This window comes from Podarcis tiliguerta (assembly GCF_965153285.1).
Source record: "Podarcis tiliguerta genome assembly, chromosome: 12".
NCBI classification, from domain to species: domain Eukaryota; kingdom Metazoa; phylum Chordata; class Lepidosauria; order Squamata; family Lacertidae; genus Podarcis; species Podarcis tiliguerta.
The window spans coordinates 12200741-12222666 of record NC_139545.1 but is presented as its reverse complement, the minus strand read 5'-3'; the positions used below and the strand labels follow the sequence as shown (position 1 = coordinate 12222666).

Genomic DNA, 21926 nt, shown 5'->3' with positions numbered 1-21926 from the left:
CAGTGTCCAGGCTGAACGATGGGGGTGGAGATGCTCCTTCAGATATACTGGGCTGAGGCAATTTAGGGCTTTAAAGGTCACCACCAACACTTTGAATTATGCTTGGAAATGTACTGGGAGCCAATGTAGGTCTTATATATTCCTTCCTGTCTAGGAATGCCCAGTGATCAGTGGGACCAGCCCAGAGCCCAGATTGCCTCACCACACGAAGCAGTTGCAGAGCTGAGCTTTCAGCCATGGTAGTTTGTGATGGAGGCTCAGGGAATGTCACCCTGGGGTGCTGCATGTGCCATCATCCTGCACTGCCCTTCTGAGGAAAAACTTGCCCGTTCTTCCACAAAGTGGGCCGGGCAATGTTGACAGCCCTTTAGCACAAACTCTGGCCTGTATTACTGTGCAATGGCTTTGCACTGACTAATAAGGGCAGGGCTTTCTCAAGAAGATGACTTTCTGCTTTTTAAAAAAACTGTCAACAGGAAATCTCTCCAGGCTGAGCGGTGCAATGATGTCATCTCTTGACAGACGGCAGAGATAAACGATCTGACCTTGGCTGCTTTACTAAATTCTCATGATAAATTCTCAACAATATCCTTCTTTCAGGTCTCGGCTACTTCCCCTCGACTTGCCAGCCAGCATTTCCCTGATCTGTCAAGTTACAAAAACACCCCACCTTTCAGACAGGTAACCAGTGTTCACGCCTGAAAAGCCAGTTCTTCCCAACAAACAGTGAGATGCTTTCAGGCTCCATTCCTGGTTCTGTGTTGCTCCACTCCTAGCCTGCCTTATTCTCTTTTTATGGCTTTTAAGCCGAGGTTAGATGGTCATCTGTCATGGATGCTTTAGCTGAGATTCTTGCATTGCAGGGAGTTGAACTAGTGCAGGGGTCAGCAACCTTTTTCAGCCGTGGGCCGGTCCACTGCCCCTCAGACCATGTGGTGGTCCGGACTATATTTTGGGGCGGAAAATGAACGAATTCCTATGTCCCACAAATAACCCAGAGATGCATTTTAAATAAAAGCACACATTCTACTCATGTAAAAACACCAGGCAGGCCCCACAAATAACCCAGAGATGCATTTTAAATAAAAGGACACATTCTGCTCATGTAAAAACACGCTGATTCCCAGACCGTCCACAGGCAGGATTGAGAAGGCGATTGGATCAATGGTTTGGTTAGATAGTAAAATTCATGTTAAATTGCTGTTTTAGGGGTTGTTTTTAAAAGTCTGGAACAGATTAATCCATTTTGTATTACTTTCTATGGGAAAGAGCGCCTTGGTTTTGGAACGGACTCCTGGAACAGATTAAGTTTGAGAACCAAGGTACCACTGTACTGCCTTTCTACATTACCACGCTTTGAGTAGTTTGAAACTCATAGAAATGACAAAATGTGCAACAAACATCACATCGTCGTCCTGCAATGTTTTAAGATAGATTTAAGAAGAAACAATGAGCAAAATTAAAGAACCCATTTCACGCATTGCGAAATATCAACAAAATATCAGCATGACAATGATGCTGAACATTTCAGAAATAATTCTTAATTGTTTGTATCCAGTGCTTTTTTCTGGGGGTACGCAGGGGTATGCATAGCCCTAAACATTTTGTGAATCTTTGTACTTTTGTCCACTTACTCTATTTATTTTCCCCGATTGGAACTATAAAATGGTGGTTTTCTTGAGTCAAAATGAGAGTACCCCTAAATATTATTTTAGGACAAAAACACTGGTTGCATCAAAATAAGTCATACCAAAATAAGTCATACCCAGGCATACCTGGGGGGCAGCTGCCCTCCCAATCAAGTAAATAAATAAAAATACATAACTAAAAGTAGAAATTGTAGAAAGATTTCTACAATTGTTGTTGAGACATTTCATTCCAAATCTGCTAGACAGAGCCAGACAGAGGACGATGTTATGTTATGCTGCACCCCCAACATAAATCCTGGCTATGACCACGACTCAGAGCAGACCTACTGAATAACTGGATGTAAGTTAGTTATGACTGACTTAAGTCCATGTTTCAGGGAGCCTAGTTGGAGTATGACTCATAGTGCAATCCTAACAATGTCTACTCAGAAGTAAATTCTAATTACTTTACCATGGCTTGTACACAGGGTTAAGATTCCAGACTTAGTCACATAGAACCCAATTTTTATTGAGAACTACTTCATAAGCATCCCAAGTGCTCAGACGGAGAAAAAGCAGCGATGGAGTTTACAAGTGAAGTCAACAGCAAAGATAAATATAAAACCCAGCTTTACTCTAGTGTAACGAAAAGGCAAATGAAAAGGGGAGAGTCGTGCTGGAGAGGTGGTCATGCTAATTAAAATGAACTGGGCAATTTTAAGATCAGACTTATTCTAGTCCCTTTAATGAGGATGTAGACAAATGTTTCTCCCTGGATTTTAATTCAGCTTCCTTAAACAGTTTGGCGCAATGCAAAGGAATCGGGACTGCCACCCAGTTGGGGGGAAAAAGTTGATTAATCAACTGAATCTGATTCAACAGAATCTGAGTCAACAAGAGTTAGGAAGAGAGAAAAAAAACCTTCCTTCCTTTAAGATGGTGCATGCATATGTCTTAGAAAGCACATTCCCTTCCATGCAAAAGAGGAATGCTACCTGCTGGTTGGGGACGTGGGTGGCGCTGTGGGTTAAACCACAGAGCCTAGGACTTGCCGATCAGAAGGTCGGCAGTTTGAATCCCCGTGACGGGGTGAGCTCCCGTTGCTCGGTCCCTGCTCCTGCCAACCTAACAGTTCGAAAGCATGTCAAAGTGCAAGTAGATAAATAGGTACCGCTCTGGCGGGAAGGTAAACAGCGATTCCGTGCGCTGCTCTGGTTCTGCCAAAAGCGGCTTAGTCATGCTGGCCACATGACAAGGAAGCTGTACGCCGGCTCCCTCGGCCAATAAAGCGAGATGAGCACCGCAACCCCAGAGTCAGCCACGACTGGACCTAATGGCCAGAGGTCCCTTTACCTTTACCTTTACCTGTTGGTTGTCCTATGTGCACTTTCCCAGGAGTAAGCCTCATTAAATGCAATGTAAATTACTTCCAATAAAACATGATGGTACTGTGTATTGTTTTAAACTGGCTTTTAAACCCAGCATTTTAACCAATTTAATCTGTTTCAACCAATAAATTAAATTAAAGATGGCAACCTTAAAAATAATGGAAACTATGGATGATGGATATTACCACTGCTGAAATCATAAGCAAAAGTTGGTGGGGAATTATGGGCAATTGCTTCGACTGCAAATTCACAGGGAACAGGAACTGACTAACCAAGGGCCAGTTCACACAAGTGAACAGAAAGCAGTTAATTAAATGGGCAGAAGCCACTAATGGGGCAAGAAGGAAATCATTACTTAAAGAGCCAGTTGCGGGGAGAAATGGCGCCTTTGCTGACCAGGACTTATTTATGAGTAAACATAATAGGAGAATAGTGCCTGTGAGGAAGGGCATTGCTAGACGTTTATGGAGAACATAGCAGTGTAATTAAGTGCCAAGCAGAGTTAACTCTGCTAGTTTCTAAAAGCAATGCTTCCAGTGTGAAAGGTTTGGAAGCAACCACTGATCTGACAGTGAATGGGGCCATTTCTGCAGGAACTGGCTCCGTATAAACAGCGTGCCCACTCAATTTGCTACCAGTGCCGTGGAATCGGAATTTCAAATCAGTCTTTCATTATTGGTACAGTACTTTTCTTCATTGAATAAATGGATGCTCCGGCGAGGTACAATAATGATGAGGACTGAACGTTGGGGCTTAAAAGGTATAGATCCCAGTAAGGACCAATGTGAGAAGCCAGTGTGTGTGTGTGTGTGTGTGTGTAAGTAAGAGAAAGAGAGAGGTCTGTAGCACTAGAAATATGAAGACTGCATTCTTAAACACACTGAACCCTACTGAAGGCCCAGGGAAGCCTGGTGTGGGGGCAGTTCCGTTTCGTCCATTGTTTTATAACCACCTTTTCTATTGTTAACAACATTACAAGCTATATTTCTGTTTTCTGTAATTTTAGAAGATACAGGCATGGTTCCACAACAAAATGTTGCCGCGTAAAGTGCTTCTGCTTAGGTTTCCGTCTTGATTTAATTCCATCATTCCCTCCTCTCCCCACAGTTTCTTTGCTTCTCCCACTCCTTCAAAATATCTCTACGGGGTGAAATAAAAAATTCAAGGTCACACACACACACACACACACACACACACAAAAGATAAATGTTCATAACTGCATATATAAACCACATGTCTGAAACCCCACAGAAAGAGTCCTGAAACCATTTTGTCCCTCCCAAATTGACCTCAAATATTTCTCTGCTAGGTCGAAGGAAAATGGAAAAGCCTCCCCATTGTCTTTTCGTTCACAAATCCTGTCTCAAGGGCATGTCTGTGTATGAATAGGGTGAGCCTGTGACCTGGCTCAGGAACCAAGTATTTATCATTATAAAAGACTGGCCAGGCTCCCCAGGGTATCCAATCAAGTGACCATTAACAGGTAAACTGCCAGACAGGAGATAAACAACGCACTCAAATTTCTGTTGTAGACCGCCTTTTCTGTGATGTAGGTATGATGTTTGTGGGGGGTGGTCTTGGGTTACACCCCTTCTGTGATGTATGTATGATGTATGGAGGGGTGGTCTTGAGCTCCAGGGCAGGGAATTTAAAATGTCTATATAAGGGCAGGCACACCTTTGTTCTGGGTCCTCCTACTTTCCTGTGAGTGAAGGGGGCACCCTGTTGCAACCGTTCAATAAAGATCAGGCTTACGAGCTGCTTTGCTTCTCAGTATTCTCTGGTTGGCCTCTGTTATTTTCTCCGGCCGATGGAGAACCTACAAAGGACTCTACAGGGGCTCTTGTGTTCCGCATAAGGGCAGATTTTTGTTTATTACAGGGGGAAAGCATTCCAATGAAGCCATTTGCTGCGTGTTTAGCTGGCATACTACGGAATTCCGAGTTTACTTTGGGGCTTCTTTGTTGCCCGTATTTCTGAAACGGCAAGAGCGAAAACCCTAAAGCCCTCTTCATGACATTTCCCAGAAGCTATCAGTCCACAAGCAAAGGAAGGTCTAAGAAGCTGACTTCAATCTACTCAAATGCTCTTATCTCTGTTTCTAAGGTCAGTGGGAAACATGCCAAAATGATTATGCAGGAAGTAGCTCCGAGGGATTATCTTATTTGTCAAAGTAATAACAGTGAATTCAATATGTGTAAATCTTTTCTCCTGATGCAACACAGCGGTGCTTTGGGATACTAGAGGGAGTTGGACGTGAATTGTTTTCTAGGCTACCCGTCTTCTGGGACAGTTTGTAGATGATCTATCCTTCTCTCTCTATATATATATATAGACCCCAAATTTCTTAACAGCTAAAGGAGAATTCACTGGGCACAACAAATCCTTTGAGCCACCTAGAACGGGGCAAAATGATCATAAACCACGCAGCAAGCACTGTGCTATCATACCAAGGTAGCACAAATTGAGTACTGGGTGAAGAACATCCCCTATTGATTTTTGCAGCCCTGTTGGCACTAATCCATGGCAGGGCCTTTTCGGTGGTGGTTCCCCACTTGTGGAATGCATTCCCTAGTGGGGTGTGCCTGTCTCCATTATGATTAAATTTCAGGAAGAATTTGAAAACGTTCATGATTGCTCAGGCATTTGGTAGTCAATACTGATACTGGCAACCGCAAGATTGCTAGATGAAAGGAAGATTTTAACTGTACAGTGGTACCACAGGTTACATACGCTTCAGGTTGCAGACTCCGCTAACCCAGAAATTGTACCTCGGGTTAAGAACTTTGCTTCAGGATGAGAACAGAAATCGTGCAGTGGCAGCAGGAGGCCCCATTAGCTAAAGTGGTGCTTCAGGTTAAGAACAGTTTCAAGTTAAGAACAGACCTTTGGAACGAATTAAGTACTTAACCTGAGGTACCACTGTAGTTTCTTAAAGAGCATTTTCACTGTTTTATAAGGTTTTTCCTTTGTCCTTTTTTTTTTAGTTTTCTTATTTGTTTGCTGCCCTAGGCTCCTTTGGGTCGAAGGGATGGGAATACAGTAGACTCAATACAGTGGTACCTCGGGTTAAGTACTTAATTCTTTCCGGAGGTCCGTTCTTAACATGAAACTGTTCTTAACCCGAAGCACCACTTTAGCTAATGGGGCCTGCCACTGCTGCCGCGCCGCTGGAGCACGATTTCTGTTCTCATCCTGAAGCAAAGTTCTCAACCCAAGGTAATATTTCTGGGTTAGCGGAGTATGTAACCTGAAGTGTATGTAACCTGAGGTACCACTGTATATGATACTTCTCTTTTGTGAACGCTTCTAGTTTAAGGAAGCAAAGGTATCCTGAAAAGTGCAGATGTGCAGGTGGTTTGTGTAGAATTAGATGACAGATCCATCTATACAAGGTAGATAATTTCCTTTGGCCAGCAGGGACTCACCACAGTATTAGGCAAAGGTCCTTTCCATTCCTAGCCACTTGAAATTCTCTTGCCATTGGAGACGTTGGGAACCGAATTTGAGAATGTTTGAGTGGTGGGGTGGATTCCCAGTAATTGAAACCTTTCTCAAATTTGGGTCCCCAGATGTTATTGGACTACAACTCCCATCATCCCTAGCTATGAAGACCAGTGGTAAGGAATGATGGGAGTTGTAGTCCAACAACACCCAAGTTTGAGAAAGGCTAGCTTAGAGGCCGTAGATAATTTGATTTTCAACAACCTCATAGCTCATCCCCGCATTTGGGAGATCAGAAACAAATTCCTCAATTGCGCAATTTTTCAACATTTATAGAAGCTGCAGAATTCAGCCTGCTTGACACAAAATGTGGGTGATTCTGCAGTAGGAGTCTGATTGTTTTTAGGACAGAGTGCACTTCTGGCTTGCCTTTCTCTTTATTTTCTCTCCTCTTCCAATTCCTTTTCATCTCACCTGCACGGACACAAATGATGGTCAATGATTACCGAATTTCCTCTTAATCAGTCTTTAAAACCTGTTTCAAACCTTTCAAGAAGAATGCACTGTAGTTAGAATGCAGGGAAAGGAATGCGTTTATCGTCCATTAGGAGATTTTTTTACGATCGTGCTATCATGTATTTTTCCTTCGGACTCTGGGCTCTTTCACCTATAAGAAGGATAAAAATACTTTCCATAGTCATTATCACAGCCTTGGCTTTGATTTTTTCTCTGTAATGTAAGAGCTATTTTCTTTGGATCTCAGCTTCAGTAACAATAACAATAGTATTTCAATACTATGATTGTTATCTCTTTAGCAACATTTTCATATAATCCCAAATATAGCTGACCCTCAAGGGTACTGTGTTTTTATGACTCTGAGAACGATGCCTACCAAACCCAAAAATCTCTCTCGCACATTGAAGCTTGTGTTTCAGAAGTGATGAGGCCATTTAGACATTTCTGGCAGCGATCCACAAATCAGTTTTGTCTGATGACTTGGATTTAAGCAATTTATAGGCTGATATTAACGAAATAATAATAATAATAATAATAATAATAATAATAATAATAATAATAATAATTTTACCCTATACATCTTCCAACATATATAAAAACAAAATAAAACTATACAGGACTGCCTTCAGATGTCTTCTAAACGTTGTAGAGTTAATTATCTCCTTGGCTTAGGGGTCACCTAAGTTTATACCCTTCAACCTTTCTCCGATGAAAATAAGGGTGTCCTACCACGTCCTCCAACATTTCTCTGATGAAAATAGGGACGGCCTAAGGAAAAAGACAGCATCTTAAAAAGCAGAGACATCAATCACCTTGCCAACAAAGGTCCGTACAGTTAAAGGTATGGTCTTCCCAGTAGTGATGTATGGAAGTGAGAGCTGGACCATGAAGAAGGCTGATCGCCGAAGAATGGATGCTTTTGAATTATGGTGCTGGAGGAGACTCTTGAGAGTCCCATGGACTGCAAGAAGATCAAACCTATCCATGCGTAAGGAAATCAGCCCTGAGTGCTCACTGGAAGGACAGATCGTGAAGCTGAGGCTCCAATACTTTGGCCACATCATGAGAAGAGAAGACTCCCTGGAAAAGACCCTGATGTTGGGAAAGATGGAGGGCACAAGGAGAAGGGGACGACAGAGGACGAGATGGTTGGACAGTGTTCTCGAAGCTACGAACATGAGTCTGACCAAACTGCGGGAGGCAGTGGAAGACAGGAGTGCCTGGCGTGCTCTGGTCCATGGGGTAAGGAAGCGTTGGACATAACAAAACAACAACAACAACCATTCCTTCACAGATAAACCTCAGTAGGAGAAAAAGAAAAAGTAACATGTGAAATATCCCTGAGCTTGACCACGCCAGGAACTTTACAGCTTCAAGAATGAAGCAGTAGAGAACTGGAAGTACTGGCCTGACAATCTCCTCTCTTTAAAGGCAGGTCGCGCTTTTTTTGTTTTGTTTTTATAAGCATGTGGATTACAGTAATGTATAAGACACGGAAACTGGTCGGACCGAAACAGGCCTCTGAAACTGGCAAGAAATGACAAGAGGTTAACTTGGGTGATGGGTTAATACGATTATACATTATTCCAGTGCTTTGCCATATAAAGAATCATAGAGTTGGGAGGGACCCTGAGGATCATCTAGACCAACTCCCTGCAATTCAGGAATATGCAGCTGCCCTTTATTGGGATCAAACCTGAAACCTTGGCATTATCAGCACCACACTCTAACCATATGCACTATCCAGCTGATGAAGAAGATATACTGGCTACCACTCAGTTTCTAGGCTGGTATTAGCCTTTGAAGCACTCAATGGCTTGGGCTACATGACCTAAAGTGTCTCCTTATAGATGGCCTTCTGACACCCCTGATATCATCTTCAGAGATCCTGAAGGAGCGTCTCCACCCCCATCATTCAGCCTGGACACTGAGGTCCAGCTCTGAGGGCCTTCTGGTGGTTCCCTCGCTGTGAGAAGTGAGGTTACAGGGAACCAGGCAGAGGGCCTTCTCAGTAGTGGTGCCTGCCCTGTGGAACACCTTCCCATCAGATGTCAAGGAAATAAACAACTATCTGACTTCTTTAGGGAAATTTATAATGTTTGATGTTTTATTATCCTTTTATGTATGTTGAAAGCCCCCCAGAGTGGCTGGGGAAACCCAGCCAGATGGGCGCGGTATATTATTATTATTATTATTATTATTATTATTATTATTATTATCCTTCCATGGCTGCCCACAGCAAATGAGGTGAGCCACATGGCAGCACCCCAGTTGTGTGACCCCAGAAAAGTTTGTTTGGGGCCTACGGCACGGTCTTTTTAGCCAAGACTGTTTTAATTTTCCTTTGCTTCCGAGTTTTAAAAAAGCATCTTAGTGCTTTTTAGACCTTGGGCACCACTATTTCATCTGCTGCCGGTTTTGTTCTGGCATCGTTTTGATTGTATATTTATGTTTTATGGTTTCTTGTTAATGGTTTTTTAATGTTGTTAATACACACATAAACCTGAGCCCTGGATGCAAAGATCGTAGAGGAAAGTCTGGTTAGCATTCAGTTTGGATAGTTCTCCATCTACAAAGAAAGTCCCTCCTCCTGACAGAACTCCTAATTGGCTCTCTTTCTTCTGGAATATGAGCTTAGCCTTATTCAAGGTCTCTTGCACTTTGAGCCACATCAAATTGGGAGGCCTTGGTGCATAATTTATGTGGCAGCCCCAAACGATTTCCTGCATCCCTATGCTGGAATATCCCACAGATTGCGTATACCTGTGAGCTTTGCCCAAAAAACATCCCCCATTGCCAGATGTTGAGGTTGGGGGGCTGTGAAGGTACATTTAACCCAAAGGGGAGGTGGAGGAAATGTCTAGAAGAGCAATTTCCAAGCAAAGATTCAATTTTGTTCCATTATTTATTTTTAAAGTCCCATCCAGCCCTTTGGACAAAGGCTCTGTCAGGAGCTTACGATTCTTCTTTCTCTTTTTTATGTAAAGAAAAAAAAATCCTGTAAAGCAGTCGTGAGGTAAAATTTGTAATAGTCGAAAAGGAAACAGATTGGAGCAGAAAATAAAAGCAATGGAGGTCAAGAGCCTTCTCAAAAGGTTGCTCACCGGAAAGGAGGGCAGCAAAATGGCCATTCGGGCCTTCGTCACAGGGCATTCCACAACCTAGGCAAAAAATCCTATCTCGGGTCTCCCCATGGCTATTTCTAGTACAGTGGTGCCCCGCAAGACGAATGCCTCGCAAGACGGAAAACCCGCAAGACGAAAGGGTTTTCCGTCTGCAGAGGCGCTTCGCAAGACAAATTTCCCTATGGGCTTGCTTCGCAAGACGAAAAATGATGAAAAAATTTGAATATTTTTTCCGCTCCAAAACCCCTTATTTTGAATTGCTAAGCTGCTAAAAGCATTTTAGCAGCAAAACCGCTAATCTCCCAAGTGTTAAAAAGCCGTTTTTAGCCCTTTTTTAGCCAATAGCGCCAATAGCGCTACTCCGTCAATGGGCTTGCTTCGCAAGACGAAAAAACCGCAAGACGAAAAGACCCGTGGAACGGATTCTTTTCGTCTTGCAAGGCACCACTGTAGTGGGAAGAAAAGAGTGCAGTTGCTGAACAGAAAATCATCCAAGCAGGCTTCCATTAATTATTATTATTATTATTATTATTATTATTATTATTATTATTATTATTATTTATTACTTATACCCCACCCATCTGGCCGGGCCTCCCCAGCCACTCCAGGTGGCTCCCCATAGAATATTAAAAACACAATAAACCTCAAACATTAAAAACTTCCCTAAACAGGGCTGCCTTCAGATGTTTTCTAAAAGTCAGACAATTGTTTATTTCCTTGACATCTGATGGGAGGGCGTTCCACAGGGCGGGCGCCACCACCAAGAAGGCCCTCTGCCTGGTTCCCTGTAACCTCACTTCTTGCAGGGAGGGAACTGCCAGAAGGCCCTTGGAGCTGGATAACAGTGTCCGGGCAGAACGATGGGAGTCGAGACACTCCTTCAGGTATACTGGGTTGAGGCTTCATAAGTACACTGAGCAAAACCATGTCTCAGACCCTCCAAGTGTCCCTATTTTCCAGGGACAGTCTCGGATTTTCAGAAGCCGTCTCGGTTTCTGATTTGATCCTGGAATGCCCTGCTTTTCTTCAGGACATCCCTGTTTTCATCCGAGAAATATTGGAGGGTGTGGTAGGTTGTCTCTATTTTCATGAGAAAAATGTTGGAGGGTATGGAGTTATCCGACCCATGAGCCTTCAGAAGGCAGGCCTGTATAGGGAAGTTATTTTTTAAAAAAATGTTCAATGTTTTATTATGTTTTTATACATGTTGAAAGCTGTACTGAGTGCCTGGTGCATCCCAGTCAGGTGGACAGTGTATAAATAAAGATGCCAAATTCATACTGCCCACAATATTTTGAAATTTTTTAAGCTCCCTTTGAATTGTGTCTTGAGCTGTCAGCCCCAGCCGCCAAGGGCAAAACAATGTATAATTTTATTGCTCCTGCCAATAATAAACATGGAGGACAAAAAGGTATACATTCTTGCTTTCAGTCTTTCTTGTTAAATTTTCACGTTTCAAAAATATTTTGTTAGAAAGAATATAGAGAATATAAATATTCAGAAGCTATTTGCAGTGGATCATGAAAAACTGACCCAAGTTCAAGATGTTCCCACCCTCAGTATTTGCAAAACTACAGTTACTCACTATTGCTTAACATGGGTTAATGAAAATGAAAATAATATAAAAGTATTCAGTGCTCAATATAAAGAAACATTCTCAGAATGATGAGCTGAAAGGTCTCTTTTACAGCCAATAGTTTGTTGTTAACTTGTAAGTGGCCTGTTCTTGCAGTGAAACACATTTTCTTTAGTCAAACAAATGTGTTTAATTCAGAAGCAAGAAGAAGAAATTACCGGCATCCCCCCCCCCCCGTGCTGGATGTACCATAATATAGTTTTCTTCATTGTAGTAAATGGGAGGCTTTTTAAAAAATTCATGCAGACATTATAGCTCCCTGTTACGAATATTACCAGAGCGATGCAGCTATAGGGAGTGGTTTTGGCAGTTGTTATCCAGACAAAAGAGCTGCTGACATCAATGAAAGTTTGGTCCGATTAAGGGCTTAAGGATTAGATCGCCAGGATGGCACGAAGAAGGAGAAGAAATACAAAAAAGGCAATGACAAGTAAGGATTAGTCAATGGCTGACTGGAAAATGGAGATCCTATCCTGTCAGAGAGTCGGCACCCAAAGCAAGATATGTTGCCTTGAGCAGAGATGAAGAGGGAGAGGTTTGGAATTTCCTGCAGAAACGGAGAATTCACAAAGGTTTATATAGTATCAGAAAAGGGAGAGATAAAAACCTTCCGCCAAGGGGAAAGAGAGAGAGGATGGGGGATAATGCAATGTACCATGGAATAGATGTTAGAAAACGACAACGTCAAGGATGCTAGGACAGGAAACAGACATGTGCATTAAATAAATTAAAATTGCGTTGCCCAATTCCTTATCCCATTATCTTATGGAATTGTTTCCTCTGAAGGGGGCCTTTGTCTGAAGACGACATCCTGACAACAATACAATGTTCAGTAAATAATTTTTATTTTTTTTTAATGCATCTTCTCCAATTCTCAGTTCTGTTACTGATAGGTCTCTCTAAGCATCAGTGTGAGACTTTTGCTGTGTACAGCATGTTTTAGGATCGGACCGTTAGCATTCAAATTTGACTTCTTTTTAAAATTTCCAATGCCTTAACCCAGTAAGGCTTTCTATTCTGAAACATAGTAGGAGCATCTTTAGCCCTTTAGCTGGTGCAGGGCATAGCTGTCAACGTTTCCCTTTTCTTGCGAGGAATCCTATTCAGAATATGGGAATTTCCCTTTAAAAAGGGGGAAAAGTTGACAGCTATGGTGCAGGGACATTAAGTTCCCAAACACCTGGGGGCTCTTGGATGTTGCGTAGACACAACTTGGGCAGGCCTGCATTTTAAGGTAGGGGCCTTATGTCTCACTGATTTTTAAAGGGAACAAAAATTCTCATTTCAATATTGAGAAGAGGAACCTTCTGTGGAGATTTGTCTGCAGAGCTGCTCCATCGTTGACACCAGTGGGGAAGTGAATGTGGTTGTGTGGGCAGAGGGGCTGGGGCAAATGCCCTTCAGAAAAAGTTTGCTTAAGACTGCAACTTTAACCATATTGGTGAACATCTGCGAATGATCATCATTCACCCAGAGTCCTCATAATACGCTGGAAAGAAATTACGCCACCGGAATTGTTGCAATGTAAAAAAAAATACGATTCGGTGCTAATCTTCCCCTGATATTCAGAACACTGTGAAGTTAAATCAAAACCACTAATGAAATCTAATCAAGCTCCAAGAAATTAAGTTGAGAACATCTTTCGGAACATATAGGCACGAACAGAGCTTTGGTTTTTAGATCAAAGAAGAAACATCTCAAGGTTAACTCCGTAAGGCAGAGCAACCTTTTAAAATACATAGTACATAATTGTTTGCTTTAGTCGTGCAGCTTCTTGTTGGAATGCAGTGCGTGGCAGCAGCAAAATTAAAAGGCAAAATCAAATTAAGAAAACATTCACCGAGAGAAAGCAACATTTGAGCCTTAAGTTTCCAAGGATGTGGTTAGGCTCTTAAAAGTTTCAGTCCAGTAAGGTTGCCGTGGTAGACCCATTTCTATAGGAGCAAGCCCCACTGGGCTTACTCCCGAGTAGGCATGTCTGCAAGTTGGGCTGGTGCTTCTTTAACATGCACAAGAGAGCTGTTCTTTTTTGCATTCCTGCCCGGGGGATGAATATGGCCAGCTGCTTCTGGGCACGACAGCTTTCCTTCACCTCCAGCTTTTGTACACTTTTGAGTTACTGTGTTGCCTCACTGATGGCCAGCCATAAGGTAATTGACTGGTCACCAGTTTCTGCATTGACTGTAGTTGTCACCAGAGGTTCCCTTACAGATTTGACACATGGAGAATTAAATACAGTTTACAACCCAAAACATGCTTACTCGGTACCCAACCTCACTGTATTGAATGGCCATAAATATAACAAGCTTCAGATTAAAGATAAAGGGACCCCTGACCGTTAGGTCCAGTCACGGACGACTCTGGGGTTGCGGCACTCATCTCGCTCTATAGGCCAAGGGAGCCGGCATACAGCTTCCGGGTCATGTGGCCAGCATGACTAAGCTGTTTTCTGGCAATCCAGAGCAGCGCACGGAAACACTGTTTACCTTCCCGCCGGAGCGGTATCTATTTATCTACTTGCACTGGCATGCTTTCGAACTGCTAGGTTGGCAGGAGCTGGGACTGAGCAACGAGAGCTCACCCCGTTGCAGGGATTCGAACCACTGACCTTCTGATTGGCAAGTCGGTTTAACCCACAGCGCCACCCGCGTCCCTCTTAAGCTTCAGATTACCAGACTTTAAATTCCTTTTGTCTTCTAATGGAAGTTGCAGGCATCTGAACTTGTCTCAGCTACCACTGAGAAGGACTTGCCGCATGCCCCCCCCCAATGTCCTTCCTCTGCCTCAGCGCAACGCCATTACCGGCAAGGATCTTAAAAACAAGAATAGCTAAGAGGTGTTTTATCTTCAAGGCTGGAGATATTGAGTCTCTTTAAATACTTTTAAAAATGCCACCCACTTCTATGATGGTCGAAAATCCTCTAATTTTGTCCTCTACCAATGATGAAAACGTTCAGGAAAGATGGTCCTTGACAACAGAGGCACATGAGGTATTAATAGCAGGACACCTAAATCTGCATTTATTTTTATTTTATTTTTTGCTTGGTGCAAGAGTGGGTGGGGGGGCCATAATTATATTCAAAGAGGAAACGGCTTGGGTTATACAGTTCAGATCTCACACACCTGCAGCAAATTAATTTGTTGTAGCACATTAATTATCTCACAGCTTCTATTTAGGCTGCAGCTGTTGCTATTATGTTAATATTTCCAGCACCACTGTCTACAACAGGTTATGGCAGTTTCGAGGAAAAATTATTGGGGCGGGTCCCCCTTTCCCCGTCTTCCGGGCTGTGCATGCGTGGAAATAAACAAAAACATGTTTTGGTCAGGCATTTCACCTTCCATTTATTAACCGACTCGAGGAGGGATTGGGCAACATCAGGAAAGGATAACAATAGACAAAGATGGCGCGTGCAGAATTTGTGCGAGGGAGGAAAAATAGAAGGTGGGGAAGGGAGAAAGAAAGAAATCCCAAAGACTGCAATGCTGGGGGGGTGTGGTGTGAGTGTTCGGGTGGGGGGGGCGGCGGGGAAAATGCTGCAGTTTTCATGAAATAATAAGGTGGAGGAAAAAAGGCATACAAAGAGTAGGTTTTTCATTGTCTGTAAAATATAAACACAGATGAATTCTGTCTTTGGTTTGTTCATGCTTTTCACTCGGCACAGCAGGGATGTTCTTAAGAAGTTGCCCTCTGCGCAATTTCACTAAATAGGAACCGTGGACCTTGCATGATGTGATTATAATCACACCAGCCATGCTTTTATTTTTATTTTTACATATTTTTTTGTTTAAAAACCCAGCAAATCTTTATTGTTATTAAAATATAGAGCTACGTTTGTATATAGGTACGCGAAACCGTGCCTCTTTAAAATTTATTTTAACACCCCTACAGCGGACGTAGGAAGCGTGAAGATACGACTGGCTCTGCAACCCATCGACAAGTCTCCATGGAGTCAAAAACAATCTGAAAATTTGGAGCTGACAAGAACATGTCTGCTGCCTGCAGTCACCGCAATAGCTCACCATGTTGCCTACTAACCAAAAGATCAAAAATTATCGATTTCATGGCGCTGCGTGCTCGGGATAGAAAAGCTACTTTAAAATTTGCATTATTTAAGTAATGAAATAAGAGGAAAAGCCCAGTGTTTTAGGACGCTTTGGAGTGTAAAAGAGCTTTATGTTTTAATCTTATCAATGATTTACTATAATTCTATTATTTTAAACAGCTGGGGTCTGGAAATGATTTTTCTTTTTTAACCGGTGAATTTAGGATTTTGCCGCAGTGTACATCTGCAGTCCCAGAATCCTCTGGTAAGATAATCCCCCTTGCGAAAGGGAAACGCCTTTAACCTTTCCGTGAATAAAAAAATCTGCACCCATTTTGAAATTAAAGAAGGGAGGGGAAGACTGATGAATTCCAAGGGACGGAGTGGTTTTGGCTCTTCGGTGAAGGAAAACGGGAAAGAAACTAAGACTGTAAGCGCTTTATATCCTTTTGGGTTTCTCGCGGTCGCCTCCATTGCTCGTCATCTCCCATCATTGGAGCATGATTATAGCATAGAACTGTGACAATACTGCATTTGCTTAGGAACTGAAAGCTGAGATCCGAGATATGTGCAGCACTGACATTGCAAAAAATGGCACAACTGTTACCACAGAACAATCCTTTGCACATTTGCTCTGAAGTAAGGGCTACTGTGATAAGTGAATTTACTCCCTAGCAAGTGCATTTAGGATCACAGCCTTAGCAGCTGCAATATGGATGCAGACAGAGCTTTTTTCTGGGAGGGACGCAGACCCCAAAACCTTTTCTGAATCTAAGTTTGGCCTCATCGAGGGGCAGCATTTCAATATGAGTAGGAAAATGAGAGTACCCCTAAACATTTTTTTAAAGCACTGGATACAGGATAATGATAGAAACTTGCTTTGTTTGCACAGCCCAATGGACACTTAACATGGCTTGTTTGTATTCTTGTTTGCAACTAGTCTGACAACTTCTTTTCAGAATAGTGTTAAGCTGTTAGGGCTGGAAAGAACATTAACAATTTAACTAAGCAAATACATACCCTTCAAATCTAAAATCCAGATTTTGCCTGTTTGGGGGTCTCTCAAAATAAAACTCTCATCCCCATTGCCAAGTATTTTCAAATTAACCATTCATTACGTTGGCTCGGTTCATGAAGGAATTGGCTGCAGTCTGTTAAGAAATAAATAGAGCTGCAGCAGAATATTTTCAAAGCAGCCTATCAACTCGTTATGCCCCGCTCCCCAGGCTTCTTATTCTTAATCAACTGGCAAAATTTAAGGGGTTGCGTATTATTCAAAATATTGGGACCAGGTAGGTGGAATTGGAGGAAAGAGGCGTTGCTGCTACAATTTCTTTCCATTCGATTTCAGACAATTCCTCCCCCACAAGGCTGGCTAAACACAGAATTCCCATATTGATTTAAAAGACAAGAGGAAGAATATAATTCAGAAAGTATATATTTAATTATCATTTTGAGATGTTTGAAAGGGCACGAACTGGGATGTGTTCGAAGGCCACATACACTGACACCAATCCCATTACTTCTGTGCAATCCTATTAGTTTGAATGATCCTTGTGTTTCCCCGCTCCCCCATTTTGAAGTCAATAAAAATCAGAAATGCCTACCAACCTTTGTATTTACATGTTCAGGTTACTGTTTGGTAGGGGGCCGCCTGCCATTCATGCTTCCTTATCGCATACTTTGATGACTAATGTCTCTCCTGCTAAACCACTAGGAGACTTTCAGTCACACAACCACACTGGAATTTGAAAATATAATGGTTAGGGTACCTATATAAATTGAAAGAAGGATGGTAACTAGTCCTATGTTGTACTTACTGGGGGGAGGGGGACGTTCATGCTCAAAAAATTTAGTTTGTTTATGAATCTATTTCCCCCCCCCCAAAAAAAAATCCTCTAGCAATGGTTAGTGATTCTTACCACTAGTATTTAAACAAGCAATAAATTATAATCAGATTTTTGGGCGTTCACTGTAACAAGTTTGGCGAATGTTAACTTTCACGCTCAAACACTGAGAATCCAAGATGAAATCGGTGACTGTCCAAAAAAATTAAATACCTATTTTCGCTCTTTCTGGGGGTATTACGTGTTTCTAATTTTCAGACATTTGCAAAATTCGGCTGGGATTGTCAACCGTCACAAAACAAGGTATGCGGGTATATTTGCATTGTACACGTATACATGAAAATGCATGCATGTTTTAAATATAATGTTTATGTATGCTTCTTAAGTAACACTAAAAAGAATATCACCGGTCATTACGTATAACATGAGCTAAAAAAACCTCCGAAAACCTAAACAAAAGTTGCTCCTAGTGGTAATATTGATAAATCTAAGGTTTGGGCAGAATAATTACTCACCTACTGTGGCAAACGTCAAATATATTTATCAACTGCAAAGGTGACACTGCACTTATTACTCATAAGGCGGAAGCACAATACAGAAATGCTAGATATTCCTCTTTGGCATTCATTTCTAACTTTATCCCATCAGAGAAGCTAGAGTATGCCATCTATGTAACAATTTTACTTTTGCAAGTGTGAAAAGATTTTGTATACTGAAGAGAGTATTGTTCTGCAGTTAGGTAGCATTCAAAATAAAGTTCTGCTTCAGGAAAAAAATAAGTATTTGTATGATTTCGAAATCTGTTCCTAGCATACACAATATTGTAAGTTAATTATACGTATCTTTCAAGGCTGCACATCAAAGGCTGAGGCCCACTGTTTTGATGTTTCTTTAAATGTAGTTTTGCTCCATCAGGGGCACTACTGTACTGTTTAATTCCTCAGTATGCTTCTGAATCAGGAATAGCTAGAATTTAATATTCTGAGTGTAAATAAGAGCCAATTATGATTACCTTAAGCGTAACTTTCTGCATTTTATCTGTTTGCTGCATTAAAGCGGATTTCAACAAATAAAACGGCCCAACAAACTAAGAAAAGTGCTTTTATTTTTATCTTGAAGCAAATTAAAAAGCCAGTTGTTTATTATGATCATTTCTTATTCCACAAATAGATGATAATGATATCAGACTGTAGCTTAACCCTGTTTTTGGATAAATCTCTGCAGGGTCACCATAACAACCCTTTCAAACTATCATCTCTGATTCAAAAACTGCAACTTCCAAAACTATGAACATTGCTCGAAAATACCAGTGGCTAATTTCTATACACAGCTCTGTAGATCTATTAACTCCAGTCTCGCTTGTTAACAACAACAGAACCACAATAAATTGCCTTACATTGTGTATAAGTTGTATTGCCTTGAGGAGTTCAACAATTCAATCATAAAATGCAGTTATTAGACATTAGTCTAATAACGACCACTTAGAGCATTATGTCCAAAATTGCTCAGCCTGGATTCTAGAAAACAAACAGTTAAAAAAGCACAAAACACCCGAATAGAATTATTTCTCCCCCCAAAAAAGTGTAAATGAAACCAACTAAACATTTCATATGCACATTGCCTACATGCAAAAAATGCCCTAAAGAGCCTGCAATAGGATGCTGATTGAATTGCTAAAATATACAAGGGGAAGGGGGGGGGGGTCACAAGACTCTTGAAATATATTTGAAATAAAAGTTTAGAAACCTACTCGCATCGTGCCCAATTGTTCCTCCCTGTGCCATGTTTCCAGGACCAGAGGATGAGATATAGACAGTATTCCTCCTGCTCCAGCAGCAATACCCAGACTTCAATAGCCCCAGCTCTTCAGACCTCAGAGGGTGGGATGGCACACACAAAGAGGCTCTGAAAGGTAACGGGGACCATGAAATGCTTCAAGGGTAGTAGGCAATTTCTCCTGTTGTGATCAAATGCCCAGTGGAATTACTTGCAGACGACTCAATGGGGGTGTCCTGTCGCCCCCAACACTTCGAATTTTCTGCACACATTGTGGGGGAACAGGCCTAGATGCTGTGGCCTTATCCCCATTTTGCTGGGGGCGGAAGAGGGCCTAAAGTGAGAAAACCAGTTTGTTTGCCTGTTTTAACTCTTGGCGTTAAAACAGCTTCTCAGGTAGAACGGCCTTTGAGACCACAGTCAATTCTCAATTCCAAAAATGCATCTGATTGATCATCTTCACAATTACACACAACACCATTTTGATCCAAATGGAAGGAGAGAATTGAGGGATAAAGTTGTATATGTTTACAGGATCCGTCCTTACAGCATTATCAGACGTTCCTTATTTTAAAATAATGGTTGCAGACTCCAATAAACAGAAAATACACCCCTTAATTCACCCCTTAATTCAGGTACCACTGGGGGTTTTTTTTGGGGGGTGTGGAGATACTGGCCATTATTTTTATCTGTCTACAAATGCACGCACAAACACACAAATACATATGCCTTACTTTTCTGCCGCTAATTTAATAATTAAATTAAGCAGTTTACTCTGGGATAATTTTAAATCCACATAGCATTATACCAATTCCGTGCCACGCTTTGAACCCAGGGCTAAGAACTTTGTATGCACTTTGAACTAAGATTTTTACTCCTGAGTAAAAGCTTGTAGGGTAACCATCTAGTCTAAGTGAGTAGATATATTCATGTTCCCAGCTACTCTGGAATAAAAACATATATTTTAGTTATGGATTCTTAAATGTTAATCAAGGTTATGCTACTGTATCTCAAAAGCAAGACAGTCTCATCTCAAAAGTAAATGATTTGAGGACTTCTCCTCTTTTTGACTTACCACTGCGCATGTCTAGCATTGGGCTATAAATCACAAGATATCAAAAACTGTGTATCTCTCTCTAATAATTTATATTTTAACCATCTCACATGTCAAATATATGCAGTTAGGCGATTTGTTTTGACACAGGCATTGAAATCTTCATAGCTTGAATACAAACAGCAAAACTCACTTGAAATACTCCTCTTAGGATTTCATTTCATGGTGAAATCAGCCAGGCCATCTTTGTTCATAAGCTGAAAAACAAGATTCTTTATAATGGGATCTTGTTATTTTCTTACCAACAGTGTCAAAAGTTTCCAGCTGTAGCAACAGATTCTTAAACTAATTTAACAATACATTATCGATCATTCATATCTTAATAATTAAGAACTACCCATTATTTTTTTAAAAACCTGGCACGCTAGTCTCAAATCCTCAGCAATGCATTTCATTGAAACCATTGTACATTTGGAATTGGGCTTCCAGAAGTTTAGAACTTTTTCACCTTTGAATTAATTATGATTTGGAAGTTGCTGGTTTTCGATACGTAAACAAGTTCCTGGGAGAACAGCTTCAAGGAGGAAGTGACTTGGGAAAGTTTGCTGCATAATACCCTGGGTATAAAGAACAGGTGTTGTGTTAGGTACTCAAAACCAACAAAGTGCTAGCAGATACAGGTAATAATAATAATAAAATGTTATTTATATCCTGCCCTCTCCAGCTGAAGCCGGGCTCAGAGCGGCTAACAACAGTAAAATGATACAACATTCCAAGATCATTTCATTGTAAAATCACCCACAAATCACTGAAGCTGGCAAGATACACAGGGCAGCCAGATTCTTTGCTTATTGCTCCTGCTGAGTTTGGTGGGACTTACTCCCAGGTAAGCATCCAAGACACACAGGACTACTGTGGGTAGAACTTGAGACTCTTAATCTCAGGGTCGTGGGTTACGTAGGGTGGAAGATTCCTGCATTTCAGGGGGTTGGACTAGATGACCCCTGCGGTGCCGTCTAACTCTCAGAAGAAAGCCCTCCTGTATTCTGGGTGGGAGGGAAATTCCTTCCAAGTAGTATGCACGATGGCAGTTTTTGTTGTTTAGTTGTGTCTGACTCTTCGTGACCCCATGGACCAGAGCACGCCAGGCATTCCTGTCTTCCACTGCCTCCCGCAGTTTGGTCAAACTCATGCTGGTAGCTTCGAGAACACTATCCAACCATCTTGTCGTCTGCCGTCCCCTTCTCCTTGTGCCCTCCATCTTTCCCAACATCAGGGTCTTTTCCAGGGAGTCTTCTCTTCTCATGAGGTGGCCAAAGTACTGGAGCCTCAGCTTCAGGATCTGTCCTTCCAGTGAGCACTCAGGGCTGATTTCCTTCAGAATGGATAGGTTTGATCTTCTTGCAGTCCATGGGACTCTCAAGAGTCTCCTCCAGCACCGTAATTCAAAGGCATCAATTCTCCAG

The 21926-nt window shown here is 41.8% G+C and overlaps 2 long non-coding RNA genes across 2 annotated transcripts; both read right to left on the bottom strand.

Moving 5' to 3' along the window:
• Positions 1-2136: 2136 nt before the first annotated feature.
• On the bottom strand, positions 2137-3260 carry LOC310660551. Its single transcript, XR_014503505.1, has 2 exons — positions 2994-3260; positions 2137-2626 (listed from the first exon to the last, which is right to left on the bottom strand). It is a non-coding gene; the product is annotated as an uncharacterized lncRNA (long non-coding RNA).
• Positions 3261-6553: 3293 nt separating this feature from the next.
• On the bottom strand, positions 6554-21925 carry LOC310660507. Its single transcript, XR_014503454.1, has 5 exons — positions 20654-21925; positions 19381-19535; positions 17395-17524; positions 16804-16934; positions 6554-7127 (listed from the first exon to the last, which is right to left on the bottom strand). It is a non-coding gene; the product is annotated as an uncharacterized lncRNA (long non-coding RNA).
• Position 21926: the final 1 nt, after the last annotated feature.